Genomic DNA, 15,035 nt, shown 5'->3' on the forward strand with positions numbered 1-15,035 from the left:
CTATATCTGATTTTTTTTTGTCAGGCGTGTAGTTGATAAATATTTTGTCCCAATCCATAGGTTGTCTTTTCATACTTTAACAGGATCTTTTGCAGAGCAAAATATTTTAATTTTGATGAAACTCAATTTAGGATTTTTTTTTTTTAATTTTATGGACCATGCTTTTAGTGCCAGTCATGTTTGATTAATTTAAGTTACAGGTTTACATTTTATATATAAGTCTGTAATTCATTTAGAGTTAATTTTTGTATAAGGTGTGAGGAATAGGTTAAGATTTGCTGGCGTGTGTCTCTGTGTGTGTCTGTGTGTGTATTCTATTGTTCCATCTTTATTTATTGAAATGATTATGGTCTTACCCCCTCGTCAGAAATGAGTTAACCTTACTTAAATAGGCATATTTCTGCATTCTCTAGTTCATTCCATTAATCTATGTGTCTATCTGTCCTCCAAAATATTGAAAATGTCAAGCTTGAAAGCAAAGTTTCCGGTTTTAACGATATTATTCTTTCCATTATGGCGTTATATTATGATGATTAGCTTTAGAAAGAAAAACAAAAATAACTTGATAATTAAACTATATAGTAAATATTGCTTGCCTTTGTTGATGTTCTTTAAAAAGTTAAGGAAATATCCCTCTGTTACTCTTTTTCTCATGTGTATTCATTTTTAAAAATCACAAATGGGTGTTTCTGATCAATGGGTGAATTTGATCAAAATTTTTTTTTGCATCAGTTGTCATAATCATTTGGTTTTTTTTTCTTCTTTAGCCTGTTAATATGGCAGATTCTACTGATTGATATTTCAGCTACTGAAACAGCCTGGAATAAACCACACTTGACTATGGTGTATAATTCTCTTTTTCTTATGTATTACTGAATTCTATTTCCAAATATTTTGTTAAGAATCTTGGCATCCAAAATGATGAGACATATAGGTTTGTAGTTACCTTTTGTCTTGTGTTCGTATGATTTTGGTATTAGGTTAACACTAGTTTTATAGAATGGGTTGGGGAGTACTCCCTTCTCCATTCTCTGGAAGAGATTGTACAGAATTGGTGTTAATTCTTTTTTTTAATCATTTTGCAGACTTTTTCAGGGAAACCATCTACAGCTGGAGACATCTTTTTCAGTAAGTTGTAATTATAAATTAAATTCCCTTCATTGTTAGACAGTTATTTGCATTATTTATTGATATTGAGCAAGTCATAGCAGTTTCTACTTATAAAAGAATTAGTTCCTTTTACCTCATTAGTCAAATTATATATGTGTAGAGCTGTTTGTAAAATCCCTTATTATCTTTTTGTTATCAGTAAGGTTTGCAGTGATATTGTTTCATTTTTGATACCTGTAATTTACATTTTATTTTTTTCCTTTGCCAATCTTGCTCGAGGGTTGACAATTTTATTAATCTTTACAAAGAATCAGTTTTTGTTTATTAAATTTCTCTATTATTTTTCTGTTTCAATACCACTGATGTCTGCTCTTATCTTTATTATTTCGTTTTGTCTATTTGATTTGAATATATTTGATTATCCTATGATAGTTCGAGATGGGAACTTAGGTTACTGATTTGAAACTTTTCCTACTAGAAGCATTCAAGGCTATAAATTTCCCTTTAAGCACTGTTATAGCTGAATCCCACAAATAGTGATATACAGTTTTTCATTTACATTCAGTTCCATGTTTTTTTGTATTTTTTTTTTTTTTGTATTGCCCTTGAGATTTCCTTCTTGGCCCATTGATATTTAGAAGTATGTTTTCAGTTCCAAATGTTTGGAGATTATCCTTTATATCTGTTTTTAATTTTAATTTAAGTTTTTAGTCAGAGAATGCACTTTAATTTTATTTATTTTAGGTTTTTTAGTTTTGGCACAGTATTTGATCTTTCTTAATATGTATTGCATAGCCAATTGAAAGAAATGTGTATTCTGAAGTTGTTGGGACGAATATTTGATAAATGTTGACTTTATCATGTTGGTTGATAGTGTTTTTGGTTTTTGCTATATCCTTAATGATACTCTGTCCCATGTTTCTATCATTTGTTGAGATAGAATGGTAAAGTCTACAATTATATTTGTGGATATTTATTTCTTCTTTCATAAGTTTTTCAGCTCAGTTTTTTGATGCATATGCATCTAATATTGCTATATATTTGAGGGATTAAACTTTTTATCATTATATAATGTCTTCTCTATTCCCAGTAATTTTATTTGCTCTGAGTTTACTTAATCTGATATCAATAGAGCCAATACTGCTTTCTTTCAAACAATGTTTGTATAGTACATCTTTTTCTATCCTTTTAATTTCAACTTCTGATATCATTATATTGTATATGAATTACTTACAGATAGTATTTGGTTGGGTTATATTGTTTATCTTTGTATCCATTTTTTAAATTCGCTTATATAATCCATTTGTATTTAATGTAATTATTAAATGAAAGCTGAAGTCTGACATTTTCTTTTTTTGTTTTTTGTTTGTTGATGTTTTTTTTTTCCATTTCTTGCCATCATATGATTTACTTGAACATTTTTAAGTCATTTTGATTTACCTATACTCTTTATGAATATATTATTTTAAAGCTTTTATTTAATGTTTGCTTTGGGTTTTATATTATATATACATATAACATATAACTTACTAAAGTCTACTGGTATTGACATTTTACCAGTCTAAGTGTAAAAATCATATACTTCTATATCTCTGGACTTTCTCCAATTTATAGTGTAAGTGTCAGAAACATTTGCTGTCTATATATTAAGACTCACATTAGATATTAGGGTATAAATATTTTACCATATTAAATTTGCTACAATTTCAGAAAAGTATATCCTACCCATAGAATGCATTCCAGACTAGTTTGTACTAAGTGCAAAGTATACATTTTTCTCATTGAGTGTAGAATTACTATGGATGCTGGTGTATATTTCAAAATTTTGCATATTTACAGAATGCTCTGGAAATTTTTCCATTTTATAAATGAAATGATAGGCCCATAGAAGTTTTATAGATAATTAATAAGATACTTAAGATAAAAATCAAGATATTTTAAATCACACATATGATGAGTTAATTTTTCCTCACTCTGTAACATACCTTTCAATGTTGGTAATCTATAAAAAATATATTTTAATAATAAAAATAATCTATAAAAATCTATAAAAATAAAAATCTATAATAAAAAGTCTAAAAAAATAATCTATAAAAATCTATTAAAAAATAATAAAAATAATAGATTACTCTAACTATTCAAAGGACTCTTAGAGGGGCTATTGTTACCTCTTAAGCATATATTTAAGTGTTTAGAAGTTAAAACACTAACACACAGAAGTGAGACACATCAATAATTTATAAGTATGTAAGTGATCTATTGAGAATCAGTACAGTTGCAAATTATCCTCTTTCCAGGCTTAACTAAAGAACAATGTATATAAATGTATGAAGTCTATGTAGCATCAAAGTATCACAAAGTAAAAATGTATTTTTTTGTTATTTATATCTTCTTAATGTAGAAGAATCCTATTTTGAAAAAATATGTAAATGTTTACGGCATGCTAAATGACTATGTTTACATGAAAGCCTTAATAAGGTAATAGTAAATAAATATTATTATTTAGGATAAAATTATTTCTCCATAATAATATTTGCTAAGTATTTTTCTCATAATTTTATAAAGAATAATACTGTAGAGAAAGAAGGTTTGAGCTCTGACATGTAAAGTTCTTGGAAGTCATCAGTCCCATCCTCACAGAAGATATCTGAACAAATTGAAAATCAATAACGTTTTTAGATCCACCAGAGAATTGAGGTCACAGGCTAAACTACAGAAAGCCAAAGACAGAAAGAAAGTCTTGAGAAAATACAGAGAAAAATGACTTTCCCCATAGAAAAACACCAACAAAAAATAATTACATAGAATTCCTCATCAGAACGCATGCAAACAAGAATAGATTAGAGAGAAGTATTTGAAATGTTAAAAGAAAAACACCAAGATAGAATCCTGTATTAAGTAAAAATATTCTTCAAAAGTCAAGGAGAAAAAAAACTTGTTTTCAGATTAAAAAGTAACCAAAATATCTTATTTTTCTTATTCTTAATGACCTAACAGATAAAAGTCTACTCAAAATAATAGTAGAAACAATGTATTGGGTAATTATAGTATATAGATAAATGAAGTGAATGACAATTATGTTACACAGATAGGAGGGAGAAGTTGGGAATATTCTATTTTAAGGTACTTGCAGTATAACAACCTTGAAAAACAAATTTAAAAGAAATACAACATACAAAGAAATGGGAGACAACAGAGTCATAAAATGCTCAATTAAAACTAGAGAGGTATAACTAACATACAATATTCTGTTCATTTCATGTTTACATTATAGTGATTCCATAATGTTATATATTATGAAATAATCCCCATGATAATTCTAATCCCTCACCAAGCAAAGTTGTTACCATATTATGGACTATATTCCCTATGCTACATATTATTTCTTCTTGATTTAGTCATTTTATTATCAGAAATTTGTACTTCTTATCCCCTTCACCTATTTCACTGATGCCCCTAACCCCTCCCCGCTCTGGTAACTGGCAGTTTGTGTCCTGTATCTAAGAGTCAGTTCCTGTTTTATTTTGTTGATTCATTTGTTTTATTTTTTTAGTTTTTTAGATTCTACATATAAGTGAAATTGTACAGTATTTGTCTTTGTCTGACTTATTTCATTCAGCATTATTCTCTCTATGTCCATCCATGTTGTTGCAAATGGCAAAGTTTCATTCTTCTTTATAACTGAGTAATAGTTCTGTGTGTGTGTGTGTGTGTGTGTGTGTGTGTATCACACATTTTTAATCCATTCACTCAATACTAAGACACTTAAATTGCTTCTACATCTTGGCTTTTATAAATAATGCTGCAATGAAGATAGTGGTACATGTATCTCTTGTAATTGGTATTTTCATTTTCTCTGGATAAATATCCAGAAGTGGAATTGCAGGATTCTATAGTAGTTGTATTTTTAATTTAGGGAGGGTCTTCTGTACTGTTTCCATAGAGATTGCAGGAATTTACATTCTTACACAGTGCACAAGTTTTCCCTTTCCTCCATATCCTTACTAACACTTGCTATTTTCTGTCTTTTTGATAATTGCCAATCTGGTAGGTGTGAGGTGATATCTCAGAGAAGTCAGACACAACATCACATGTTATATGACTCCACTAACAGAAAGACAGAAAGTAAATTATTGGCTGCCTGGAGCTGGGGATGGGAACAGGGTATGATTTTAAATGGGTAGGAAGGATCTTTTTGACTTGTCATGAAAAAGTTCTAAAATTGGATTGTGGTGATGGCTTCTCACTCTGAAAATTTATTAGAAATCATTGAATTTTAAAAAATAGAATAACCCAGAAATACCAGCAACAGCAATAACAACAAAACACCAGAGAAAGCAAAGAAGAAGATAATGTGAATGTCTCGATGTCTCTTTTTGGGAAAGACACGACTATGAGACATAAACTCAGCCTCAAAAAATAGTCTATCTTGGGATTTTGGTTGTTAAACAAATGATTTTAATTAGGTCAACAATTGCATTATCATATAAAGCAAAATGTACTAAATCAGGAAGCAGAGAGAACCTTGATGCTAAATAATTGTCATGGACAATAGGTTCTGTGTTTCAAAATAACTTGTACTGATATAGAATGTTTTAAATGTCATGATTTGGGATGAAAATATACAAATGGACTTGGATAGAATTTTTTAAACAAAATATAAAAATGCTTTGAAAAAGTGAAAAAGATACAAAAAAGCTGTAGAAATTTACAGAAATGTTCATTGCAAAGTGAAGGAGAAACCATTTTGCTAAGGTTATACCAAATTGTGATGAGTCTTTAAATTTGCACTTAGCTATGCTAAGGAATTTCACCTTCTTTGGTTTGTAAATTATAAAATATTGATTTCACAAGAGAGAACATGTTAACAGCATTTTAGAGTATATGTAAAAATCAATATTTTATAATAATGACAGTAATGGTCACATATACCAGAAAGAGGAGGAAAAATGTAGGCTGTGGGAAATTTTTGTCTGAAGACCAAGAGGTAATAATAAATGAAAGTCTTCCAATGATGTGAAGACAAAAACAGGTCACACAGAGATGAATCTGAGTGAATGTAGAAAGAAGCAGTGTCTTTTTCTTTCTAAGACCATGAAGTGGAGCTTATATGTGTGGATATGTGGGTTGAGTGTCAGTTTGAGGGAGGCAAAGTCAGGGAAAATAGAAGATAAAAACAGACACAAATATTAAGAATCAGTTGATGGCATAATGACCAAAAATTGACAATAGTTTTAGTAGAATAAAAGAGAGAAAGAAAATTTGGGAGTATTTCAAGAAGTAAATCAGAGCTAACGTTAGCAGGGAGAATTAGGATTCTAACTTTAGAGTGATTTCATACCATCAGGAAAGGGTATTTGCTTTAAGGCTTTACTACTGTTCACAATTCAATGATCATAATTGTTCATAAAATGATAAGGTACCACCAAAATAGTACTTAAATTAGTATGCTTACTTGTTCATAGAAACCAATATATTTCATTGTAGTTGCCATTATGGTGTTGTGCTTTGTCATGATCAGCCCTCTTTATTTGGGTATGGAGTATATTTGCCTGTTGAGAAAAAGTAAATTACACGAGAATTAAGGTATTGTAAGAATGTCATTCAGGGTTATCAAGTCAACATGAATAATGAATACAAATACTAAGAAATGATTATGATGGAGTCCATTTGCACAGTAATATCATATGTTCAACAAGAAAGAAATCTGCATGTTAGATACTCAATTTTATAATTTCAAATAATTATGGGATGAATATTTTTATAGAATACGAAAATAATTCTATGGAATAACACAGAGTTAAAAATTTACCAGTATTTTGGCATATTCATTGTTCAATTAACGTGTGTTGCATAAATTTTACAATTTAATATTCCACTGTCTAAAAGATTGGTTTAAATGGGATTGTTTACTATATTGAATTGAGCCAGATAACTTAATGATCTTTTTATAGTCCTCAAAATCGATGAGATTCCTAAGACATAATAGAGATAAATGCAATTAAACAAAAATGCTTTAAGGCTGTTATTCTTAAATTTATTACTTCTATAGCTATAAAAACTCTCTTCATTTAAAAGGCTTTCAAATAAAAGTTATTTAGAATATAACACATTTCCCCCCAAATTCTATACAAGCAATAAAGTAAAAGTACTAAATATGGAAATTATAAGACTAATGACATTTATTAAATGAAATGTATAATGTTCCAGAAAGTAATGTGACTTGTTCAAAATAATAAAAATGGGAGGCTTAAAAAGTAGAGTTTCTGACTTTACAGTATTCTTTCCATTGTGACATTCTGTCGTGATGATTAGAAAGAAAGACCAAAATATTTCATTGTGACATAAAAAAGAAAAAGAAGAATATTGGTGAAGATATAGACAAATTCTGGCTTCGGGATCAGCAATTCAAGTTAACTTAGTTTTGTAGACTTAAATTATTTCTGTAAAACAGGGGCTAAGATTACCTGAAGACAGGGCTTATAGAAAGTGAAATGCTTTATGTAGTGTAATGTAACTGCTATAATTTTAATAGGGAAAGAATCTTTTGTAACTAAGCTTACACAACTCAGCTTGAAACAGAAAACAAATGGTCATTCTAAATTCTAGTTTTTATCTACAAATATGATTACATGTGCACGGAAGAGATTCTAGGGTTACACAGGATGATCAAGCAGAGCCACAAAGAACCCAGTGAACTAAGAGGAGGTTGAGGCTGTGTGACTTGATCTCTCCATCCAAATGTAATACAGTTGCTATAAAAATGAGAAAGGATATGAGAAAAGAAAAATGTTGGTGGCCAGAATTAGAAATTAGGAAGGGCTACTGTTTACCTATGAGAAAGAAGGACGTTCTGCCCCTTGTGACAACACAGGTGGACCTTGAGTATATTATACTAAGATAAGTCAGACGGAGAAAGACAAGTATTACATCACTTACATGTGAATCTTAAAAAGCCAAACTTGGGGCATCTAGGTGCCATAGTCGGTTAAGTGCCTAACTCTTGGTTTTGGCTCAGGTCATGATCTCATGGTTCGTGGGATTGAGGCCCAGTTTGGACTCTAGGCTGGGAATGGAGTCTGCATGGGATTCTCTTTCTCCCTCTCTCTCTTTCCCTATGCCCCTCCCCCCACCTCTGTCTCTCTAAAAAAATAATAAAATAAAAAAAAAGAGTAAATACCATATTACAGTTTTCATGATCAGGCCCTATGTGGAGTATTGAGTTCAGTTCCAGGCAGCATATTTAATCCATTTTATATGTCTTGATTGATGAAGTATCTGAAAACCTTGATATTAAAACAAGAAAGAGAAAAAGAAGGAGATTTGAAAGGCCTGAAGACAATTACCCTAGGGAGGAGAAAAAAGAACTTTAGAGGAAAATATTGGCTTCCTTCAATACCTGGGAGACAGTGAAGTTTTTGTGATGTGTGTGTGGGGGATGGGGTGGGGGAGATTCCATTGGAATGATAGGATAGATTGAAAATATAGTTGGAACTATAAGGGGATGTTTTACATAAATGTGTGTAAATATTTTCAAAACAATAAGGTATGAAAATAGAGTACCTAAAACTAAATAAAAATAATGTGTCCCAAGCATGGAGAAAACAGAAATATTCAGATATACAGTGATATTTTAGAACTTAAGTCACTGATAATCTCTATTCTTAACTTTTAAAAAAAGTTTATTCAGTATTTGTGTAAATGGTGACAGTTTTGTATTACCTTTTTCTTTTCTTTCTTTCTTTCTTTTTTTTTTTTTTTTTTTTTTACTTTTGCTCACCCACAGAATTGGACCTGGATGTCCACTTCTCATTGAAATAGAAGAGTGTTGAAGTGTTTATACATAGCCGATTACATTGTGAGTATACGAAAAAATTAACTCAAAAGATTCTAAAATACAGTCAATTTTCTCCCTATAAATCTAAAGTTAAAAGTGTTTACTTACCCAAAATTGGTTAAAATAGGGAATTACTACATATACTTGTCATTATTAAGTAGAAATGTGTTTATTTTCCAACATATTAAAATAATGTGGCCAAATATATGACTTTCTAGTTCCTTGAAAATTCAAGGCTTTTTTGTTGTTGTTGTTATTTGTTTGTTTGTTTGTTTGTTTTTGGTCATTCATTTCCAACCAAGTGAATGGATTATTTCTCAAAGAAACGTAAACATCCAACTAATCTTTGCATTTCAAACACATATACCTATTTCTGCAGCCCCTGGCTACATTCTGTGGTTTATTTTGTCACCATCCTTTATTTATTAAATTAACTATGTTCAGTGACTTGTGTTTTCTGCTTTAGTACTGTGAGTAGCTAAGCACCTCAAAGCCTCCCCAGCCAGCACTGAAGGGTTTATTTTTCCCATGACTCATAAAGAAGTAGCTAATAGTAGTGCCACACAGAGGTCATAGCATCCAGTGAAGACAAAATGCTCCTTCAAAATGAATCAGCTTCATGATGGCAATAATATCTAATTTGAACTTGCCTACTTTGTCTACTTTGCACTGTTTGGTATAAAGGTATAAGTTAGCAAGTATAGTACCGCTGTGAGTTCATAATTGAATTGATCATTCTCATAATGGGTAATGTCTCTCTTCCTTCCACAATGTCTATTCCTTGGCTATAATGTTCTGTAATTGATATCAAGCTATTTCACTTCGTGTTGAGAGGCACATACATATGTGAGGACAAAGGGGGAATGATAATGTTTCATATAGAAAGCCAGGTATTTTTTACTTAAGTCTCTGAAAATGACTTTTATCATTGGCAATCAAGTTTTTCACACACAAGTATCCTCTGCCTTCGTTATGTCCACCTAAATTGGATGTCAAATTTTGCAAAGTATGTGATCAGATATTTAACATCTTTTCTTATGATTGCCAATTCACAAAATGATAAAATGCTTATCTGAAACTTCCACCTATGAACACTTTATTACCAAAACCCAGCTCATAAAAATATGTCTTCTGGGAAATATTATTTACTTTAGATGGTTTAAATTCTTTTTATCTCTCATTTAGCTTCTATAATTAATTGTTAATTTATATATTGTGATATTATTCTTATATTTTGCATATATTTCATATAATACTAAATTTTAAGCTATTTGAAGGAAGTGACTCCTAAATATTCATTTTCCATTTTTCTTTTCATTTTGTTATATGGAATTATGTAAGCATTAATTATTTGAACTTAAGTGCTGAGATACTTTTTTTTTTTTACTTTTTTTTTTCAACGTTTTTTTATTTATTTTTGGGACAGAGAGAGACAGAGCATGAACGGGGGAGGGGCAGAGAGAGAGGGAGACACAGAATCGGAAACAGGCTCCAGGCTCCGAGCCATCAGCCCAGAGCCCGACGCGGGGCTCGAACTCACAGACCGCGAGATCGTGACCTGGCTGAAGTCGGACGCTTAACCGACTGCGCCACCCAGGCGCCCCGCGATACTTTTATTTTTGACTCATTTGAACTTTTTTGGATGAGCTAGTACTTATTTAGAAAACAATTTCATACTTTCAAATAAAACTGATATTGTCTCTATTGGCAGAAGAATGATTTAGATAAACATACGTTTAAGAACACATACATACATAAGGCAAAGTCACATGCTACCACACCTACAAAGTAAAATTTGCACTTGTCCATGTATATAAACAGTATATATATGACATTGTACATATATATATTTTATAAGTAGGCTCCATGCCCAATATGGGGCTTGAACTCATGATCCCGAGATCAAGAGTCACATACTCTATTGACTGAGCAAGTCAGGCATCCCTTGACCATATATCTAAAGGAGCCATGCTCCTAACCCTTTTATAAAACAAGTTAAAAAAGAAAAGCCAAAGAAGGTTAAAGATAATGAAAAGACTATTCTAAATAAAAGATATAAAGAGGAATAAAGTATGTGAATGTAAAAAGAGGAAATACCAGGAGACTTTAGAATTTTTTGTTGCTAAACTTTCATGGTATAAAGGGATAGAAACATGAAAATGAACTATGCCAGTAAAACCGTAATTTCCTAATATCTCTCATTATCAGTTTCTTCACATATAAAAATGTGATAGTAGCATTACCTCTTAGGATCACTTTAGGGTATATGCATGAGTCCACACACACATATTTATTAACATATAGTGTTATATACTGATAAAAATTTATCAAATAATACTAGCTTACAAAAGGGCATAAAATAACTCATTTTAAATTCTAAGGACAAACATTTTCTGTTTGGGAATGAAGGTTACAATTTTTTGATCCTCTTATCCTTCCCAATAACACTTTCTTCTTGCCATGAATAAATACTGATTTTAAAGGGACTGTGAAATATCACCTGTGCTTTTTAGAACATTCCTTCAGTGTCCTCATTGTTCAGCAAGACACCCAAACATCAACAAAAGTTGCTGAGGTTCTCTGAAGCAGGTAGGCCTTTGTCTTCTGTATTACCTTAGTAATCTAGTTAATTCCTGGGAAACAAAGTGTGCTCCTGAATATTACAACAGTAAAACCATATTTGAGTATCATGGTTATATGATATAACACTGTAATTCTAGGCTCTTTCTGAATGTTTTTTCCTTTTATTGTCCACAGTTTTGTTTTTTTTTTTAACGTTTATTTATTTTTGAGACAGAGAGAGACAGAGCATGAATGGGGGAGGGTCAGAGAGAGGGAGACACAGAATCTGAAACAGGCTCCAGGCTCTGAGCTGTCAGCACAGAGCCCGATGCGGGGCTCAAACTCAAGGACCGCGAGATCATGACCTGAGCCGAAGTCTGCCGCCCAACCGACTGAGCCACCCAGGAGCCCTTATTGTCCACGGTTTTAAATGACAATGACAAAGGGGTACTTGGTTGTCTCAGTCAGTTGAGCACCGGATTTCAGCTCAGGTCACGATCTTGTACTTTGTGGGCTTGAGCCCCAAGTCAGACTCTCTGCTGTCAGCTCAGAGCCCACTTCAGATCCTCTCTCCCCTTTCTCTGCTTCTCCCTTGCTCATGCTCATGCGCTCTGCTCCCTCTGTCTCAAAAATAAATAAATATTTAAAAGAAAAAAAATGACACTAACAATGACAATTATCTCCTGGTTATTTGTAATGATGTCAAATCAGATCATAATTATAAGTGTTTAACTTAAATACTTACTTGAAATAATATTCTCCTTCTTTACAAAAATAATGTTTAATACTTAATGGTTAGATATGCTATTTAGAAAAATAATGCATATATGTTATTTCCTAACACTTACCTGACCATGCATTCAATATGGCATTACATAAAATTTGATTTACACAGATACTCAAATTGATTTCCTAAACCTAATTAAGAATGATTTTTATGATGATCTTCTAAGAGGTCATTGCATTGAAAAATATTCCTTAGGGTATTACCAGATATTTAATGTTCAAGTGCTTGGAAAAAATGTCATCAACAGCTTCAAGATATTAAGCTAGCCTATTTACTTTACAATAACATCAGTGGGAGTAAAATCTGGTCATCATCTCTACCACTTTTCAAGTCTTGCATTTTCCCTTTAGCTCAGCTTGTTAAATGATACTCCTCTTATTGTGAAATATTTCAATAGGGAGCTTTAAGGAATTAGTTTCCAACACTTAAATGACCTAAGTTGCACTGAGGCAAAGAATTTTATTATGATTGGGAAAGAATAATTTCAGTTCCCACACATCCATTTATTCCATTGTTCACAGCAAGATCATTGTGAAACTAAGTACTTGATTACAGTGAAACACCAATAAAATACATGTATATTCTTATATAATGCAAGATATTGAAAAGCATGTTTTGTTATATTCATCATTTTCCTTTTTAAAATATTTTTGTACTTTGGTGTATACAAAAGAGGTACTTATGGGTTGATGGAAAAGAAATAGTTAAATGGCTAAACATGCTACATCTGGGATGATGGATGAGGAGATAAAGATCCGCTAAAATGTTTCCCCAAAATTCTAAGATGAAAAACAAAATATTGTGGCTGAGATATGTATCTAGGTCCTCTTTTCTCCCTCTTAATATCTATAGAAGATGATGATAGTTAGATAGATAGATGATAGATAGATAGATAGATGATAGATATTCCAGTGATATACTGGGTCTGTATGTGTCTATCTATCTATCTATCTATTTATAAAATATACATATAGCTACCTATATGTATATCTATCTATATCAGTTTCTATATAGGAGCACACTGGATATCTCTATAGATAGATCTATCTCTCTCTATATATGTATCTATCTATAGTGGTATCTCTCTATATATCCACATATATAGATATCTCTACAAGATATCTGTATATCTATCTATTTATCTATCTATCTTCCAGTGATATCACGCACACACACACACACACACACACACACAATCCACTGATTTTAGCAATGTGGTTCGTATTAATTTGCATCAGAGTTATGGTCCTTAAATAGAATAGTTTTGGAAAGCCAGACCTCATCATTAGTCTCAAAGTTAGAGATCATCTTATATTGGATCACCACCCTTTAAAGTAATCAATCAGTTGGATGTAAACCATATATGCTTATAAAATAGAGCTGGTGGACAGGAAAAAGTGACAACATTAAAAAAAAAAACTATAAAAGCCTAAAGGAGATGCACATAAAGTATCTAAGTGATATTATGAAATGTGAATCTTGAAATATATTTATAAGCATACATATGTTTCTACCCTAGATCTAAAACATAATTGAATCAAAGAGAATAATCATAAATGGGAATGTGTATCTTAAATTTTAAATAAGGATATTTTTAATAAAAGCCATTTGCACAGAGTCTAAAATCTGGAATTAAATATACTATCTTTTCTCAGCAAAACCTAAGAATTATACTGGCGGAGAGAGGAGTTTGAGTATTGAAAGCAAAGTAAAAAAAAATAAAAATATCCCACAAATGTCTTTTTATTGGAGTGAGAAAATAGTAGAGTAGTTCTTAAATTATCTATCCAGATGTGGGAAATGTGTATCACTTATTCATCTAATTGTAGAGAAATATGTGTTTAAATGTGAGCCTGAGGAAACATAAAGTTATAAGCAAGGATCTGGGAGACAATAATAGAATTAACAGATTCACAAGAGGAATGGAGAAATGAGTAGCATCATAATCAAACTAATATGTAAGAAAAATAAAAATAAATAAGCACATAAAAGGAAAACCATTAAGAAAAATAAATAGTAAACAGAAAGTCTTATCATGGAAACATATTCACTTGTTCCATAAAAATAAACAGAATGGTAACTTCTATCAATAACAGCAATGTCTAGTTATAACAAAAACATTAAATACTACACTTGATCTTAGCCAAAAGGCCAGGAAGCAATAACATAACAAAGATATTAAATATGGTAAACAAGATTGGGTATAGAAATTTACCTTTAAAGAGTAAAAATTGAGAGATAGAGAGATAGAAAGGGGGAAGGGTACAAAAAGTGATATCAGGACAATACAAACAAAAAGATAGTAGTACCCATATTAATATCAGAAGATATAAGAAACAAAAAAAACATAGGCATAAAAATATATAAAATTACATAAAACAAACATTACTAATGTTTAAACAGTTTAGAAATGCAAAAGAAACTTGATGAAGAAATTGTAGTCTAAACTTTAACACATCTTTCCCATTCGAAGGATTACTATCTGGTGGCCAAGAGCTAGAACCAAATATAAAAACAATATCGTATTTCATTAAAATGACCCGAATGTGAACTTGTCAAACATTGTATAAAATGAAGTAAAAAAAACCCAAACAAGCAGTGCAGCAACTGGGAGCAACATACTTGTGAAATGTAGGGATTCAAGCACCAAATTAAGGGGAAAAATTGAGTGAATTCCACTGGAAAATTGCTGTGTGGGACAAAAACTCACTACATAGTCAGAGCTGTTTGGTCCTCCAT

At 31.2% G+C, this 15,035-nt stretch overlaps 1 long non-coding RNA gene and 1 pseudogene across 1 annotated transcript in view; both read right to left on the bottom strand.

The window, feature by feature from the left end:
* LOC123382905 overlaps window positions 1–8,452 on the bottom strand; it is a 32,314-nt gene extending 23,862 nt beyond the window's left edge. Inside the window, exons 1-2 of the long non-coding RNA XR_006592047.1 lie at window positions 8,291–8,452; window positions 6,566–6,662 (exon numbers count right to left, since the gene is read on the bottom strand). This is a non-coding gene — a long non-coding RNA (uncharacterized LOC123382905). The remainder of the gene's footprint in view (window positions 1–6,565; window positions 6,663–8,290) is intronic.
* A 5,893-nt stretch (window positions 8,453–14,345) lies between these two features.
* On the bottom strand, window positions 14,346–14,459 carry LOC111558471 (annotated as a pseudogene).
* Window positions 14,460–15,035: the final 576 nt, after the last annotated feature.

The sequence above is a fragment of the Felis catus genome, chromosome F1 (genome assembly GCF_018350175.1).
Source record: "Felis catus isolate Fca126 chromosome F1, F.catus_Fca126_mat1.0, whole genome shotgun sequence".
NCBI classification, from domain to species: Eukaryota; Metazoa; Chordata; class Mammalia; order Carnivora; family Felidae; genus Felis; species Felis catus.